This window comes from Muntiacus reevesi, chromosome 20 (genome assembly GCF_963930625.1).
Source record: "Muntiacus reevesi chromosome 20, mMunRee1.1, whole genome shotgun sequence".
NCBI lineage: Eukaryota > Metazoa > Chordata > Mammalia > Artiodactyla > Cervidae > Muntiacus > Muntiacus reevesi.
In genome coordinates, this window is record NC_089268.1 from 17,982,545 (window position 1) to 18,000,230 (window position 17,686).

The following is a 17,686-nucleotide window of genomic DNA, read 5'->3' on the forward strand; positions in this document are numbered from 1 at the left end:
AAAAGACACTGATGCTGGGAAAGATTGAGGGCAGAGGAGAAGGGGATGACAGAGCATGAGATGGTTGGATGGCATTACCGACTCGATGGACATGGGTTTGGGTGGACTCCGGGAGTTGGTGATGGACAGGGAGGCCTGGCGTGCTGCGGTTCATGGGGTCGCAAAGAGTCGGACACGACTGAGCGACTGAACTGAACTGAACTGAACTGAACTGAACTAGGGAACTAAGATCCCACAAACCACATGGGAAAAAAATTATAAAGATCACCTAAAAAAGTTGTAAATAAAGTGATGAAAAAAGATATTCAAATAAAAAATGAATAAAGAGAAACTACGTGTGACTATATTTAAAGAAAATAAAATTGAAGGAAGATCTGGAAAATGGATCCACCTAGTAGCAGTGAGCACCCCAATATCTAAAGAGTGGTCTCTAAACATCATTTTCCACTAAAAGGAATTAGAATTCACGAGAAAAAGGCTGTTTTCAGGCCTGGAGCAGGAAAGGTATGAGTATGGAACAAATTGTCATATCAGAGACAACAAAGCCAAAGGCCACGGAGACTATCAAAACCACTTAGGAGTCCTCATACAATTTAGTAACAAAAACAAGCCAGTCAAAAAATAGGCAGAAGACATAAACAGACGTTTCTCTGAAGAAGGTACACATATGATCAACATCCACATGAAAAGATGCTCAACATCACTAATTACTAGGTTCATCAAAAAATCTAAAAATAGAGTTGCCATAAGATCCAACAATCCCACTCCTGGGCATATATTCCAACAAAGCTACAATTCAAAAAGATATATGCATCTCTATTTTCATCGCAGCTGTATTCACAATAGCCAAGACATGGAAACACCGTAAATGTCATCGATAGATGAATGGACAAAGAAGACATGGTATGTATATACAATGGAATCCTACTCAGCCATAGAAAAGAATGAAATAATGCCATTTGTAGCAACATGAAGGGTCCTAGAGATTATAAGTGAAGTAGGTCAGAAAGACAAATACCATATGATATTCCTTTTATGTGGAATCTAAAATATGACACAAATGAACTTATCTACAAAACAGACTCACAGACATAGATAACAGACTTGAGGCTGCCAAGGGGGAAGGAGGGCGGAGGAGGGATAGACTGGGAGTTTGGGAGTAGCAGATGCAAACTACAATATTTAGAATGGATAGGGACTTCTCTGGTGGTCCAGTGGCTGGGACTCTGTGCTCCAAATGCAGGGGGCCCAGGTACAATCCCTGGTCAGGGAGCTAGGCTGCACATGCCACAACTAAGACCCAGCACAGCCAAATAAATAAGATGTACATAAATATACATAAAAATATACTTATTTTTTAAATGGGTAAACAACACGATCTTACTGTATAGCACAGGGAACTATAGTCAATATCTTATGATAAATCACAATGGAAAAGAATATGAAAAAGAATGTACATATATGTATCTGCTGCTGCTGCTAAGTCGCTTCAGTAGTGTCTAACTTTGTGCGACCCCATAGACGGCAGCCCACCAGGCTCCCCCGTCTTGCCTGGCTCCAGGCAAGAACACTGGAGTGGGTTACCATTTCCTTCTCCAATGCATAAAAGTGAAAAGTGAAAGTGAAGTCGTTCAGTCATGCCCGATTCTTAGCGACACCATGGATTGCAGCCCACCAGACTCTCCCGTCCACGGGATTCTCCAAGCAAGAGTACCGGAGTGGGATGCCATTGCCTTCTCTATATATATGTATAACTGAATCATTTTGCTATATAGCAGAAATTAACACAACCTTTTAAATCCACTATACTCAAAATAAATAAATTTTTTAAAAAACCACTTAGGAGTCAACTTGAAGAGGCTCCTGTTGGCAAAAGATGTGACAGTTTCGCATTAATAAAAAAAATAATAACTGTACTGGATTAAAACACTTCAAGTTTATGATATGGAATAATTTTTAAAAATCAGTATTGGCTGCTTTCTATAAGGAACACAGTAAACAACACCAGAGAAATATAATCAGCAAAATCCAGACTGTAGGAAATTCTACAGAACAAGTGATCCAGTTCCTTCAACAAATAAATTCCAAAGAAAAAGAAAGATGTATGTGGCATAGTGGATGGGGGAGATCTATAGATTAGAAGAGACCTAAAAGACACATCACCCAATTGCATGTATGGCCCTTAACTGGATCTTGATACAAAGATTGTCAAAATATTGATGAGACACGAAAGGGAATTTGAGCACTGACAGGATGTTTTATGATATATTGTGGTAGGTTTTAAGAAGTTTTTATATTTCAGAGATATGTGCTGAAATATTTAGAAACTGTAATGTCAGGGACTTGTTTCAAGATGATAATGGCTGTGTATTGATCATTTGGGGCTATGAGTTAGTAAATAGGTTTTTATTATATTATTTTCTGCATTTTTTAAGTTTCACGGTTTTTTCCTTGCCCATTGCCACACAGCTAGCAGGGACCTTAGTTTCCCCACCAGGAATCCAAGCAGTGCCCCCTGCAGTGGAAGCATAGGGTCCTAATCACTGGACTGCTGAATTCCCATAGTGTCTCCCCTCCCCCCACTGGCATACAATTGCTTTACAATGTTGTGTTATTTTCTGCTGTAGAATATTGTGAATCAGCCATATATATACAGATATCCCCTCCCTTGTGAGGCTCCCTCCTACCATTCCCTTTACTGTCTTCTTTTTAAGTTTTATAAACTTTGTAAGGGAATTCTGTGGAGGTCCAGGGGTTAGGACTCCACACTTGCACTGCCTGGGTTTAATACCTGGTTAGGGAACTAAGATCCCTCAAGTCAGTCGGCACAGCCAGGAAAGAAAAAAAGACACTAAGCCTAAGAAGTTTAATGGATAAGTACTAGGAAACTTTCCAAAAAGAGATAAATTTCTATGTTATATACATTATTCTGGGCTTCCCTGGTGGCTCAGATGGTAAAGAATCCACCTGCAATGCGGGAGATCTGGGTTTGATCCCTAGGTTGGAAAGATCCCCTGGAGGAGGGCATGGCATGGCAGCCCACTCCAGTATTCTTGCCTGGAGAATCCCCATGGACAGAGGAGCCTGGCGCGCTACAGTCCATGGGGTCGCAAAGAGTTGGATACAACTGAGTGACTAAGCACAGAGCAATACATTATTCTACTGTTGGAAAAGTATCTAATTCATTTTGTGCATTCAACAAAGCACTGAGGCCAAAACGCAGCAAGATTCACCTCACTTGGAACAGAGATGCAAAAATTCTATTTAAATTTCAGCAAGGCAAATACAACACTGTATCAAGGAAATATATTATGACAAAGAGGTTAATTACAGAAGTCCAAGGATCTAATTTTAACTTAGAAAGTTATGTAAGTCACTACATTTACAGATTAAGGCATCTGATTATATCAACAAATGCTAAAAAATAATTGGCAAAATTTAAATCTATTATTGATTTAAAAAAAACCCCACAAACTTCTAAGCAGCTAGCTCTAGAAGAGAAATTTCTTATCTTAATAAAAGGACTTACCAAAACCTACAGTCATTATAATATTTAGGGGTAATTTTAGAGGCAATCCTATTAAATCTGGAATAAGACAAAGATGGCTGCTTTCATGCTCTATACAACATTACACTGGGAGAGCTAGTCAGTAAAATAAAATAAGAAAAATGAATGAGAAACCTATAAATGAGGATGTTTTCATCTACTAATAAGAGAAAATCTAATTTGAAATAGCTTATACAATAAATAAATTTTATTATCTCACATAATAAGAAATCCTGAGGTAGGAAGTCTCCAGGGTTGGTTAATTCAGTGGTTTGCTGACCTCATTAAGTATCCAGGTTCTTTCTGTTTTCTAACTCTACCATCCCCTGGAGGTCAGATTTGTAAATCTCCCAAGCTTGCCTCTCCCCAGTCAACAAGATGGCTCCCGTATTACCAAGCATCCTTTGTAAATCTGGCATGTGTGAGGGATATCTATTCCTGTTTGTTTCTTTTCAAGAGTGGGAACATTTCCCTGAAGCACTCCAGGATATTTTGTCACGTCATTGGCCAGAACTAGGTTATATACCCATCCCAGAACTATGTAATAGAACTCCCAGTCTGTTATAAGGGACATTTAGCAGGAGAAAGAAAAAGACCACTGAGACTTTGGTGTGATTGTTAACTACCACATAACCAAGCCTATCCTGATTTTTTATAACATTTATTTATTCGGCTGCACTGGGTCTTAATTGTGGCACGTAGGATCTTTGATCTTCATTGTGGAATGCAGAATGTTTAGCTGCAGATTGTGGGATGTTTAGTTGAGGCATGTGAAATCTAGTTCCCTAACCAGGGATTGAACCTGGGCCTCCTGCTCTGGGAGCAAGGAATCTTAGCCACTGCACCACCAGGGAAGTCCCAAGTTTATCCCAACTTGATTAACAAAACCTCAAGTTAATCAACATCTTTACCCTCCTCTTTCAACAGTAAATCTAGTCACTCTCTTTCTTGATATGCTACTCCCACTCCCTTCTCTCTGTAGTCAAGCACTTTTATAAATTTCTTTTAAATACTTCCAATATTTTTCTACGCAGGTACAAATTCTTGCATAAAAGACAGAAAATTATATATTACTATTCTGCACCTTCCTTTTGTTGCTTAAAATAGATCTTGAAACTCTTTCCATATCAGTACATAAAAGGTTCCTAATTCTTTTACAGCTATACAGTAAATCCCCGTGAAGCAGCCACTATTACTTTCTGCATCTTACAGATGAGATGTTAGGAAATTGCCCATGGTCACACAGCTATTAGAGTAGCACAGCTGGGATTTCAACCCAAGCAGTCTAGTTCTAGAACACACGCTATTCATCACTAAAAATCAGAAGCAAAAGGACACTATTCAATAAGAACACACAGATTTTTCAAGTCAAACTTCTAGAAACAAAAAATAGTCACTCTTTCATTCATTCACCAATTATTTATTGAGTTCATAGTACATGCTGGACATGGTTCAAGGCTCTGGGATCATGGCAGTTAACAAAATAGATTTTTTAAAAAGCCTAGTCTAATAAACTTTATATTTTAATAATGAAGATAGATAATAAATACAATGGGGTGTCTCTGGTGCCTCAGACAGTGAAGAATTTGTGCTGGCATTGTGGGAGACCTGGGTTCAATCACTGGGTCAGGAAGATCTGGAGAAGGGAATGGCTGTCCACTCCAGTATTCTTGCCTGGAGAATTCCATGGACAAATACATAGCATAAGAGATACGGGGTAAGTAAAAAAGGTTAAGGAAAAAAATAACATAGGGAAAGGGGTATGGAATGTCAAGAGGGAGGGGTTAAAGTTTTAGATAGATTACCTGAGAAAGCTTCACTGAGCAAGTGATGTTTATTCAAGATCTGAAGAAGTAAGAGAGCAAATCACAGGGATGTGTGGGGAAGAACTTTCTAGGCAGAGGAAACAGCCAGAGCAAAGGTCCTGATTGGGAACCATGCCTGGTATTTTTAAATTACAGCAAGGAACAGGGTGTGTGGGGGAGTGGAGTGAGAAAGAGAGAGCAGCAGTGGGAGATGAGTCTTGGAGGTAACAGGGAGCTGGATCATGCAGGAATCCTTGCAAATCACAGTGAGGACTTTGCTTTCACTGTGAGTGATAAGTGAACAGTTACTCTCGTGGGTTCTGAGCAGGAGACAAGGATTTGACTGACACTTTAACGGGGTCACTCTGCCACGTTGAGAACTGGCTGAAAGCCTACCAGTCATGAGGCTGCAATAATCCAGGCAAGAAGTGATGGTGACTTGGACCGGGGACAGCAGTGAGGATTATAAGCAGTGGTCCAATTCTGGGTTCATTTTCAGGTAAACTGCATAGAATTTGCAGTATCAGACAAAAAGAGGACATAAAGATGACTCCAAGGATTTTACCCTGAATATTTGTAACAACAGTTATCATTAACTGAGATAAGAGAGAACTTTGGGGTTTGGGGATGAAGATCAGGAGTTCAGTTTTTTTTTCAAGCCTCATATGATCTTTAATAAGTATAAACTACAATACATTGGTTGCTGTATTTCAGATTAACTTGTTTTGGAATTTTTTTCTTCCTCAATACATAAAGACAGCTTTCATATACACCATGGCCGTTAAAAAGAATTCATTTGAATCAGTTCTAATGAGATGGATAAAACTGGAGCCCATTATACAGAGTGAGGTGAATCAGAAAGATAAAGAACATTACAGTATACTAACACATATATACAGAATTTAGAAAGATGGTAACGATAACCCTATATGCAAAACAGAAAGAGAGACACAGAAGTACAGAACAGACTTTTGAACTCTGTGGGAGAAGGGGAGGGTGGGATGTTTCGAAAGAACAGCATGTATATTATCTGTGGTGAAACAGACCACCAGCCCAGGTGGGAGGCATGAGTCAAGTGCTCGGGCCTGTTGGGCTGGGAAGATCCAGAGGAATCGGGTGGAGAGGGAGGTGGGATGGGAGACCGGGATGGGGAATTCGTGTAACTCTATGACTGATTCATATCAATGTATGACAAAACCCACTGAAAAATAAAAAAAATTTAAAAAGCTAAAAAAAAAAAAAGAAGAAAAAGAAAAAGACAGCTTTCTTTAAAAAATCAATATGCTGACTTGGTGTCAACATGATGGATCAGAATCTGCAGAACCAATGGTCTTAACACACGTACTTGAGAACATCAAGCCTTTTATTTAATATATATCATATTTCCATGCCATCATTTATGCAGTTGCCTTGTTCTTTGTATCAAGAGTGTAATGCTGTAAAATGTTCTTAATTCCCTGTTGATGGGTAGTTTCCAATTTAATTTGAATTAAAATAATGCATATTTTTGTTGCTAAACAAATAAGGCCATCTTCCCCAACAATTCCTAATCCCTAGAACCTGTAAATATGTCAGGATGAGTTGATTATCCTACTAAAGGGAGTGCTGATGCTAAGAAGGACCTCTAGAATCATCCCCCATTGAGACAAGAGGGTTGGCTCTTTGTATCCCTGCATCGACCAATCCCAGTCATTGGATGCAAGCTTCCCTTCCCTGATGCCTTGGTTGGTAAAGAATCTGCCTGCAATGCAGGAGACCTGAATTTGATCCCTGGGTCAGGAAGATCCCCTGGAGAAGGAAAAGGCAACCCCCTCCAGTATTCTTGCCTGGGAAATCCCATGGACAGAGGAGACTGGCGGGCTACATGGGGTCGTGAGATTGGACATGACTTAGCAACTAAACCCACCCTTAGGAAGGGATGTAACCCTGTGAGCAAAGCAGCACTTTTCAGCTGTGAGTACTTCCTGGAGAAGGCTGATATATAAGCATTGTCTTCTGGAAGTACCCCCAGCTCCTAGCATCTAGGGAATTTGATCCCTCAGTCCTGAGGAGGGTACAGGACAGTGTTGAACATAATGTGTCTTTCTAACTGAAGTAGTAAATTGTCTCGAACAGAATAAATAATGCAAATCTACATCTAAACATATCATCACACCTGCAGAACAACACAGACTAAGAGATAAATCTGGCCAAATTAGAAAGACAGACTGTCTACAAAAGAACAACAATTGTGGAGAACAGACTTCTCATCAAATAACAAATGCCAGAAGAAAATGAAACAATATCTTCAATATATTAAGGGAAAGTAAATTTAAACCTGGAATTCTACATTCAGCAAAATCATGTTTCTACACTGAGCACAGAATAAAATAAAGACATTTTCAGACAAACAAAAGACTCAGAGTTCACATCTCACTGACTCTTCAGGGAAAGAATTCCTGAAGCACATTCTTCAGTAAGATGGCTGTGGAAGGAGTGTGATGCAAGAAGCAGTGGGGAGCAAATGGGTAATCTAAACCTAATAAACATCAACTATTCAAAATTACTTATTTGTGTGGGGATGCTTAAAAACAAGATGGAATACATTTTAGCTCACAGTATTATGGAACGTGGGAAACAGAGAAAGGAATTAAATCATTATAAGACCTTGTATTTTTCTTCAGGAGGATAACAGTACCAATTAGCTTTGTACTTTATTATGTCAAGAATGCATATTAAAATTCTCAGTATAACTCTTAAATAAACAAAATAGAATACATAACTTTCAAATTTGTAGAAATAAAAAAGGGGAGCATAAAAAAAACTTTTAATATAATAAAAAGCAATAAAAGGAAAAAGAAAAAGCATCATAAAAGAAAAGCACAAAAAAAGGAACTAGCGGGGCTTCCTTGAGGGTCCAGGGGTTAAGAATCTGCCTTGTAGCAATTCAGGGGACACCAGTTCAATCCCTGGTCTGGGAAGATCTCACATATTGTGGGACAACGAAGTGCATGTGCCACAACTACTGAGCCCACACTCTAGAGCCTGAGAACCACGACTACTGAGCCCACGTGCTGCAACTACTAAAGCCTGAGAACTCCATAGGGCCCATGCTTCACAAGAGAAGCCACTGCAATGAGCCCGAGCGCCGCAACTAGAGAAAGGCCTCATGCAGCAATGAAGACCCAGCACAGCCAAAAATAAAAAATAAAAACAAATTAATAAAAATAAATAAATAAATAACGTAATAAGTACTTGTTTAAAAAATGTAAATAGAAATAAATCCAAATAGATTACTAATGTCTATAAATTCAAACAATTAAACCCAGTTGCTAAAGGACAAACATTCTCAGACTAGGAGATAAAGCCCAATTGTGACATTCTTTTTAAAGAGACAAACCTGAGACATAATGATATAAGAAGGCTCAAAGTAGAGAGCTGGACGTATAAACACCAGGCAAATATTTGTGGAAGGAAAGCTGGTGTGGCAATCGAAGACAAAAATAGATATTAAGGCAAAAGCATGACTAAAAATTAAGTAGACCTCAGCTTCTGGCCAAGATGGAGTAACAGGAAGTGGATCTACCCTCTTTTGCCTGAAACAACTAAAAAACTGGACAGAATACTAGAAACAAAGATTTCTCAGGTTTTGGACATCACACAGCACCCTGATCCCTGAGAGGTGAAACACATTAACTGACTCTATACTTGCTCCAGTTAAGTGCTGGAGAGTTTCTAGGCCAGAGCTAGGCAGGGAGAACCTGAGCAGACCCACAGGGTCTCCAAGTAGAAGAGATAAATCTAAGAGTCTGAGAAAGCCAAAGCTGTCGGAATTTTCAGGCACAGAGGGGGAGGAGAAACTGCTCACAGAGAAAGCCCATTTCAGAGATGTGCCCAGGATCCCCATTGAGTCTTCTGCTGAGTGTTCATCAGCCTGTGAGTGTGATACACCCACCCATGGCCAGAGAACGAATGACCCAAAAGGAGCAGAGATAGCAATCCAGGGAGAAGACACAGGGCTGAGAAGAACTGGACTCCCATTGGACAGCGTGGAAAACCTTGTCATTCATACAGCCTTGAGTGACCAGAAGGGTACTGCCTCAGTCGTGGGGAAATAGCCTCAGACTAAAGTCTAGTTGGATCCTGTCTAACAAAGCTTAAAAATAAAAAAAGCCTTAAGATGATCAGACTCATTCCAAATAATTTGACTGTGTCTCAGAACAAAGCTCAGGAATATTTTCAGGCATACAAAGCATCCAGCATCTAACAAGGTAAAATACACAATGTCTGGCAACCAATCAAAACTTACCAGGCATGTGAAGAAGCAGGAAATACTGACCCACAAGGAGGAGAAAAATAATCTATCAATAGAAACACATCCAGAAACAGCACAGATGACAGAATTAAAAGATAAGAGCATTAAAAGTTATTGTAACTATATTTTATAAACTCAAGAAGGTAAAGATTGAGTATGTTAAGTGGAGACATAGATGATAGAAAGGAGACCCAAATTGAACCTCTGGAGATGAAAATGAAAATTTTACTGAATGGTGTGAAGATTAGACACTGCAGGAGATAAAAGAAACAATTCATCAGGAAGTTGGGCTTCTCAGGTGGCTCAGCAGTAAACAATTTGCCTGCCAACAATGCTGGAGACACATGTTCGAACCCTGAGTTGGGACGATCCCTGGAGAAGGAAATGGCAAGCCACTCCAGTATTCTTGCCTGGAGAACCTCATGGACAGAGAAGACTGGTGGGTTACAGTACACAGGGTCACAAAAGAGTTGGACATGACTTAGCAACAACAACAAAAAAAACATCATCAGGAAGTTATAAAAATACTGAACTGGGCCACCTAACAAAGGATCCTCAGAGTATAAGCAAAAATGAACAGTTCTAAAGGAGAATTTGATAACTTCATGACCGCAGATTTTAACGTTGCTTTGTCAAAAATAATAGATAAAATAATAATATATTAATAATATTAAATACTAATATTAAAATAATACATTAAACATACACATACATTAAAATATACATTCAAAGTAAATACAGATTGGCATTGCAGGTCTTATATATTCATTCATTGAGACATTTGTCATCTACTATGAGCTCCGAGAGGACAGAAACTGTGTACTGATCAGGAATGAATCCTCAGAGCCTGGCAGGGGGCCTGGCATATTTTAGTTTATCAATAAGTTAATATTACATTTATAATATTTATAATTTTAAATGAAACACCTAAAATATTGTAAGGCTACAGAGGACATAAATGCACAATTAACAAGCTTAAATTAATGACTATGTTTAAAACTGCACCTCAAAACAAATAGAGCATACAACATTTTTTTCAAAAACATCTAAGACATCTATAAAAGTCAACCTTTCAGTAGCCATTAGAAAAATGTGCTATTACGCTGTTGCAGGAGAATCTAACTGGAACTTATGCTTTCTGATTATGTAAGTAATGAACTCAGATACTTTGGACAGTTCTTGTGAATAGAGTAATGAACATTGTTTTGTTTTCCGGGAAATTGAGGAGGGGGCCGCACTGTCCTCTTCCCTTGCTTCATGCTGACAAGCTACTATCACATCAAAAATTAGAACACAGCAGGTCCGCAGAGGTGACTTAACAAACCTCAATCAGAGAATTTAAGGATTCAGACCAAATCTTTGTATTGATCTTCACCTTATTGATAAGAGGAAGCTAAGAATATTAACTAATATTACATCATATTAACTGTATAATAAACTGACATTCAGCTCTCATCTCATGCTGTTTTGATAAACTACCCCATCAAAAAGCCCATTCAAGTGCTGTTAGCTCTCTGAGTTGCTTTAGCCTTATCTGATGACAGGCAAGAATCTAGTGTCCAAAGCAGGCAAAATAAAATAGATACCAGTCTTATAGGAGATTGCCTTTCTTGTTTTTTAGTAACACCTTTATTGAGCTGCAATTCACATATCATACAATTCACCCATTTAAAATGGGTGATTAAATGTTTCCAGTGTATTCACAAAGGTTGAAATCATCAATCTGTTCAATTTTAGAATATTTGACCATTATACCAAAAAGAAGATCTGTACCCATTAACAGTCACTCTCCATTGCTTCCCAGTCTCATATAAACAGGATTCTACGTATGTGGTTGTTGTGACTGGCTTCTTTCACTTCATTCATTTTCAAAGTTCATTCACGCTGTAGCATGTATCCATACTTCATGTATGTATCCTTTCTATTCCTTTTTATCTATACAATTCCCTAGTATAGTTTATACCACATACTATTTTATCCATTCATCAGCTGATGGATATTTGAGTTGTTTCCACTTTTCAGCAATCATGACTAGTGCTGCTATGAAAATTCGTGTACAAGTTTTTATGGGAACATATGTTTTCATTTCTCTTGCATATATTCTTAGTAGTGGAGTTTCTGGATCGAGTGCCAGCTCTATGATTAACATTTTGAGGGGCTGCCAGGCTGCTTTCCAAAGCAACTGCACCATTTTATATTCCCACCAGCAGTGTATGAGGGTTCCAATTTCTCCACATCCCTGCCAGCACTTGTTATTATCTGTCTTTCTGATTGTAGTCATCCCAGTGGTTATAAAGTGCTTTCTCACTGTGGTTAGAATACTGCTTTAATGAGGCTTGTTTTTTTATTTTTTTCTAATGTGGACTACTTTTAAAGCCTTTATTGAGTTTGTTACAATATTGCTTTTGTTTTATGTTTTGGTTTTTTGGCCAAAAGGCATGTGGGAGCTTAGCTCCCTCACCAGGGATTAAACTTGCACCACCCCCCGACCCCCCCCACTCCCGCATTGGAAAGTGAAATCTTAACCACTGAACCCCCAGGCAAGTCCCTAATGAGGCTTGTTTTTTTTTTTAATTGGGTGTTTTAAGTGAATGTTTTTCATCACTTTACTATAGTATACATTTTTATCAACACTTAAGTTCAGCTCAGTTCCGTCATTCAGTCGTGTCTGACTCTTTGTGATCCCATGGACTACAGCACGCCAGGTTTCCCTATCCATCACCAACTCCCAGAGCCTGCTCAAATTCATGTCCATCAAGTCGGTGATGCCATCCAACCATCTCATCCTCTGTTGTCCCCTTTTCCTCCTGCCTTCAATTTTTCCCAGCATCATGGTCTTTTACAATGAGTCAGTTCTTTGCATCAGGTAGACAAAGTATTGGAGTTTCAGCTTCAGCATCAGTCCTTCCAATGAATATTCATAACTTATTTCCTTTAGGATGGACTGGTTGGATCTCCTTGCTGTCCAAGAGACTCTCAAGAGTCTTCTCTAACACCACAGTTCAAAAGCATCAATTCTTCAGTGCTCAGCTTCCCTTATAGTCCACGTCTCACATCCGTACATGACTACTTGAAAAACCATAACTTTGACTAGACAGACCTTTGCAGGCAAAGTAATGTCTCTGCTTTTTAATATGCTGTCTAGGTTGGTCATAGCTTTTCTTCCAAGGAGCAAGCCTCTTTTAATTTCATGACGGCAGTCACCATCTGCAGTGATTTTGGAAACAAAGAAAATAAAGTCTGCCACTGTTTCCACTGTTTCCCCATCTATTTGCCAAGAAGTGATGGGACTGGATACCATGATCTTAGTTTACTGAAGGTTGAGTTTTAAGCCAACTTTTTCATTCTCCTCTTTCACTTTCATCACGAGGTTCTTTAGTTCCTCTTAACTTTCTGTCATAAGGGTGGTATCATCTGCATATCTGAGGTTATTGATATTTCTCCTGGCAATCTTGATTCCAGCTTGTGCTTCATCCAGTCCAGCATTTCTCATTATGTACTCTGCATATAAGTTAAATAAGCAGGGTGACAATATACAGCCTTGACATACTCCTTTCCTGATTTGGAACCAGTCTGTTGTTCCATATCCAGTTCTAACTGTTGCTTCTTGACCTACATACAGATTTCTCAGGAGGAAGGTCAGGTGGTCTGGTATTCCCATCTCTTTAAGAATTTTCCACAGTGTGTTGTGATCCACACAGTCAAAGGCTTTGGCATAGTCAATAAAGCAGATGCTTTTCTGGATCTCTCTTGCTTTTTCGATTATGCAATGGATGTTGGCAATTTGATCTCTGGTTCTTCTGCCTTTTCTAAATCCAACTTGAACATCTGGAAGCTCATGGTTCATGTACTGTTGAAGACTGGCTTGGAGAATTTTGAGCATTACTTTGCTAGCATGTGAGATGAGTGCAATTGTACAGTAGTTTGAACATTCTTTGACATAGTTTTCTTTGGGATTGGAATCAACACTTGTTTACCCATAATCAATTTTGCTATGTGAATATGAAATGTGTTTCATTACCTATTACTATGTAACAAACCATTCCACACTTAGGAGATTTTAATAACAAGCATTTTATTACTTTTCATGATTCTATAGGTTGGTTAGGCTCTGCTGGTTGGTTCTTCTGCTCTGTGTGATATCAGCTAGGACTGCAATCACCTAGAAGTTCAACTACACAGAATATCCAAGATAGCTCAGATACATGTCTGGTGCCTTCACAGGGATGGCTGAAAGACTGGACTAATGAAATACTTGAACAGTTGGGACTCTCATCACATCATCCTGGAACATCTCTCTCTCTCCATGGTCTCTCCAGCCTGAGATTAGTTGGATTCATACATGGCAGTACAAAGTTTCCAAAAGTACACAAGTAGAAACTTCAAGAATTTTTCTAAGGTTGAGGCCTGGAACTGGCACAGCATCACTCCCACCACATTACATTTGGGCCAGTCTAGATTCCGAGGCATGAGTCCCAGGAGGCATGAACCCTTAGTGACCATCTATGGAGATTAGCTACCTCAAAAAGAATAGTTAATTCAGGCATCAATAACAAAGTTTCTACTTTACTAGCATTACTGTTAAATGCTCTCCATTTTTGAAGCATTTAAGTCATCTATCATTGAGGATGTTTTGAGAGGCAGGAGAGAATGTGAGCTCAAAAGAAACCACCAAGACTCTAAGAAAGCATCCTCCCCCACCTTCCATATTTCTTGTTCACTAAAGCATAAGCGAGATACACAAAGGATCATTTTTACAAAAGAAGCTGGGGGGGGGGGTGCGGAAAGGCCTCCAAAGTCAGCTAATAAAGATTTTGCTGTATATGGAAACTGTCAGGTCATTCCCATTTTCAAAGCACACATTCTTCTGATGTTTCTGGATGGTTGCCTTGTCCATCGTTCCACATGTTAGATTCTTTCTTGATGTTCATGCTTGGATTTGCCAACACAGGCTACCTTCTGCCGTGTGCTCCACTTTGAAAAGGCAGAGAAGCAGAAGTCTTCATGCTGCAGAATTTCAGACTCCAGTCCTGGATAGCATACCTAAAAACATTCTGTATTTCACATTTGAAACCACTTTGCTAGCATACAGTCATAAAGTAAATTGAGGTTTAATATTTGAAAAGTACTCATTAATTTCAACAGTGGAGCTTACCCCTGGTGAGGGATGAAGCTCTCATCCCCAGAAGAGGTCAGGCAGAGCTGGGTCACTTGTCAGGGATGTTACTGTAAAGATTTGGGAAAGCTGGAAGAGACTTAACAAATTCCAGATTTTATTCTTTTGAGCCTATTAAATGTAGACAAAGCATTGCCCACTAATGAGAGACTCAGTTTCTGAAGTCAGATCTGGATTTATAATCTGGCTTCACCATTTACCAGCTGTGTGACTTCAACACGTTTTTTAAACTCTGTCAGCCCGTTTCCTCATCTGTGAGGTGGGTTTAAGAACACTACCTATATTTCAGGTGTGGGGCTGCTGCTGAAACAGAAAGCATACAGATGCTCCAGCCTTGGAAAAGCCTTGGAACCCTCTTCCATATGAGGCCATGGACTTTTCCAAGAATCTGAGAGTTCTGGCTCCTCCACATTGCCCCAGTCAATGTATGTATAATGAAAATTGCTACAAATTCATGGGGCTCACATATCCCTAGTTGTCCATCCATGGTCCTCGTAGAGAATTGTAAACCGTGGCTCTAGACTAAACACAGCAGCCACAAGCCCACAAAGAGAAGGCAGTGACTCCTCATGAAGGCTGCAGCAGCTCTGAAGGCGAACATACCTCTTGTCTTTTGAAAGTCTCAGTCTGCCTCTGAAGTCTGGAAATGTGATCTTCTGAGACTGAGCAGACCCTACAGAAATTTCCCTTATTTTGTGATGTAAACAAATATCTTGGGAGGAATAAGGCTGAATACACAACCCATGACCATCTTATCTTTAATGTTTTATATATACATCTTTCATAATCTAACATTTTCATTGCTTTGAGTTCTCTGAGGAAAACCTAATTTTTATTTTTTTTTCCAGAATTCTCTCTGGATCTTTTCTCTTGGTTCTCCCACATAAAGACTTGACCTGGGGAGATTGATAGAGGGACCTTTAAGGCTATGTCTGTGATTAAAAAGGAGGAAGGGGAAATTTGTTCATTTTCGGTATCTCTCTCAAGTCCTGCCCTAGAGTACTACCCAGGAGCTTATGAGCCCTACAAGGGTCCAGAGGTTATCAGTTTTAAACTCTGATGCTCTCTGGGTAAGAAGATCTGGTCCACTGGTAGATAAAGAGAAATAACAGGTTAACCCATCTCAGGACCAGAGTTATTTTTCTGTCTTTATCCTCTGAGAGGTGGGCTGATAGGGTCTCTTCATAAATGAAGTGACATTATGATACCTTTTGAGTATATTATTGTTAGTCATTGATTTTTATCAAGAACAAATGGGGAACATCTCTTGTGTTTGAAGAAGGAATTTTTATGTCCCTTACATTATTGTATGCATCTCCTCTTAGGCTGTTTTAAGCCAGAGCTTAATTTTTAATAATTCAATAATGAATCTTGTTTAATCTCTCTTAATCCTCTTGCCTAATTCTCTTTTACATTAAGGGATTAAACACAGAAAAGAAGACGTGGCCAAACGATGAGTCACTCCTCTTTCAGTGCTGATCCCCAAAGGCAGATAGACGAGAAGAAACGTCCCAGAAGTGAATGAAACACACAAGTCTAAACTGAGAAATAAATCATCTGATTCTCAGGCTATTTACTCTTAACTTCCCCTTTCTTCCATGACACAAAAATTAGTCTTAAAAGGTTTGCAAATGCTATTTATTGCTGCACCTTCCACAAAATATTCTCTAATGAAACTGACATTACTCAGTCACCATCACAGACTATTTGCTTTGAGCTGTTTCTCTAATAATGGGGATGGGCCACAGTGAGTCATCCACACTCTTGCCCAGTCCCCTGAGAACCCAGGAGATTCACTAACTTGACAACTGGCCAGGATTAGCAATGCAGGGACTGTGACTGTGAACTGCAGCCTAGGGCTGGTGGACTGTGGACTTTTGGAGCCCTTAGGCTGAGGAGGCTGACTTCTCAAACTGCTTGGAGAGAGCCTCATCAGGTCATCTAACTCTCCAGAACCCAGAAATGGTGCCCTGGTCACATTCACGGGGCTCTGTGTTGCCCTCACCTCCTTCCTGTTTCTGCCCAAGCTGGTGAAGTGTATTGTGATGGGGTAAGGCTGGAAGGGTTCCTGCTCTGGGGCCACCTGTGCTTTGCTCCTTCTGAATTCAACCTGGAAAATTCCCCCTTTTCCACCGCATTCTTAGCATCTTACAATAGCCTTGTGCAACGAAGAATAAAGTGGAAGCTTCCTATATACCCTGATTCAGGGGTGTCAGATCGAGCCCCATCCCTGAAGAGACCTGCCTCATGGCTTACCATGCCTACAGGACACTTTTTTTTTAGGCAGTACATGAAATGTGGCTGCTAAAAGGCAAATGAGGTTTCGGTGGTGGTCTAAAATAGAAACCTATTCTTCCCCATTAATGCCTTTCAAACTGGCTTATCAGATTTGCCCACTGGGATATCTGAACTATGAAAATAGCACTCTGGACTGGTTACTTTTATGCAACGTGGAGCCCAAACTCTCAAATTCAGAATCCTGAGTATTTCTGCCAATGATCTATCCAGCTGTCACATTAAGATTTGTGGAGAAAGTATCCAATACCATGATATCAAACATGGAAACAGTCCACGTTCTGCCATCCACATTCCTCAGCTGGTTCAGAGGCTGCTGCCGTGTTCAGTCGTGTCCAACTCTTTGTGACCCCAGGGACTGTAGCCCACCATGCTCCTCTATCTGTGGGATTTTTCAGGCAAGAATACTGGAGTTGCCATTTCCTCCTCCAGAGGATCCTCTCAACCCAGGGATCGAACCCTCATCTCCAGTTTCTCTTGTATTGGCAGGCAGATTCTTTACCACTGAGCCACCTGGGAAGCCCTGGTTCACAGGCTACATTCTTCATATTATTAAAAAGCAAAAGCTA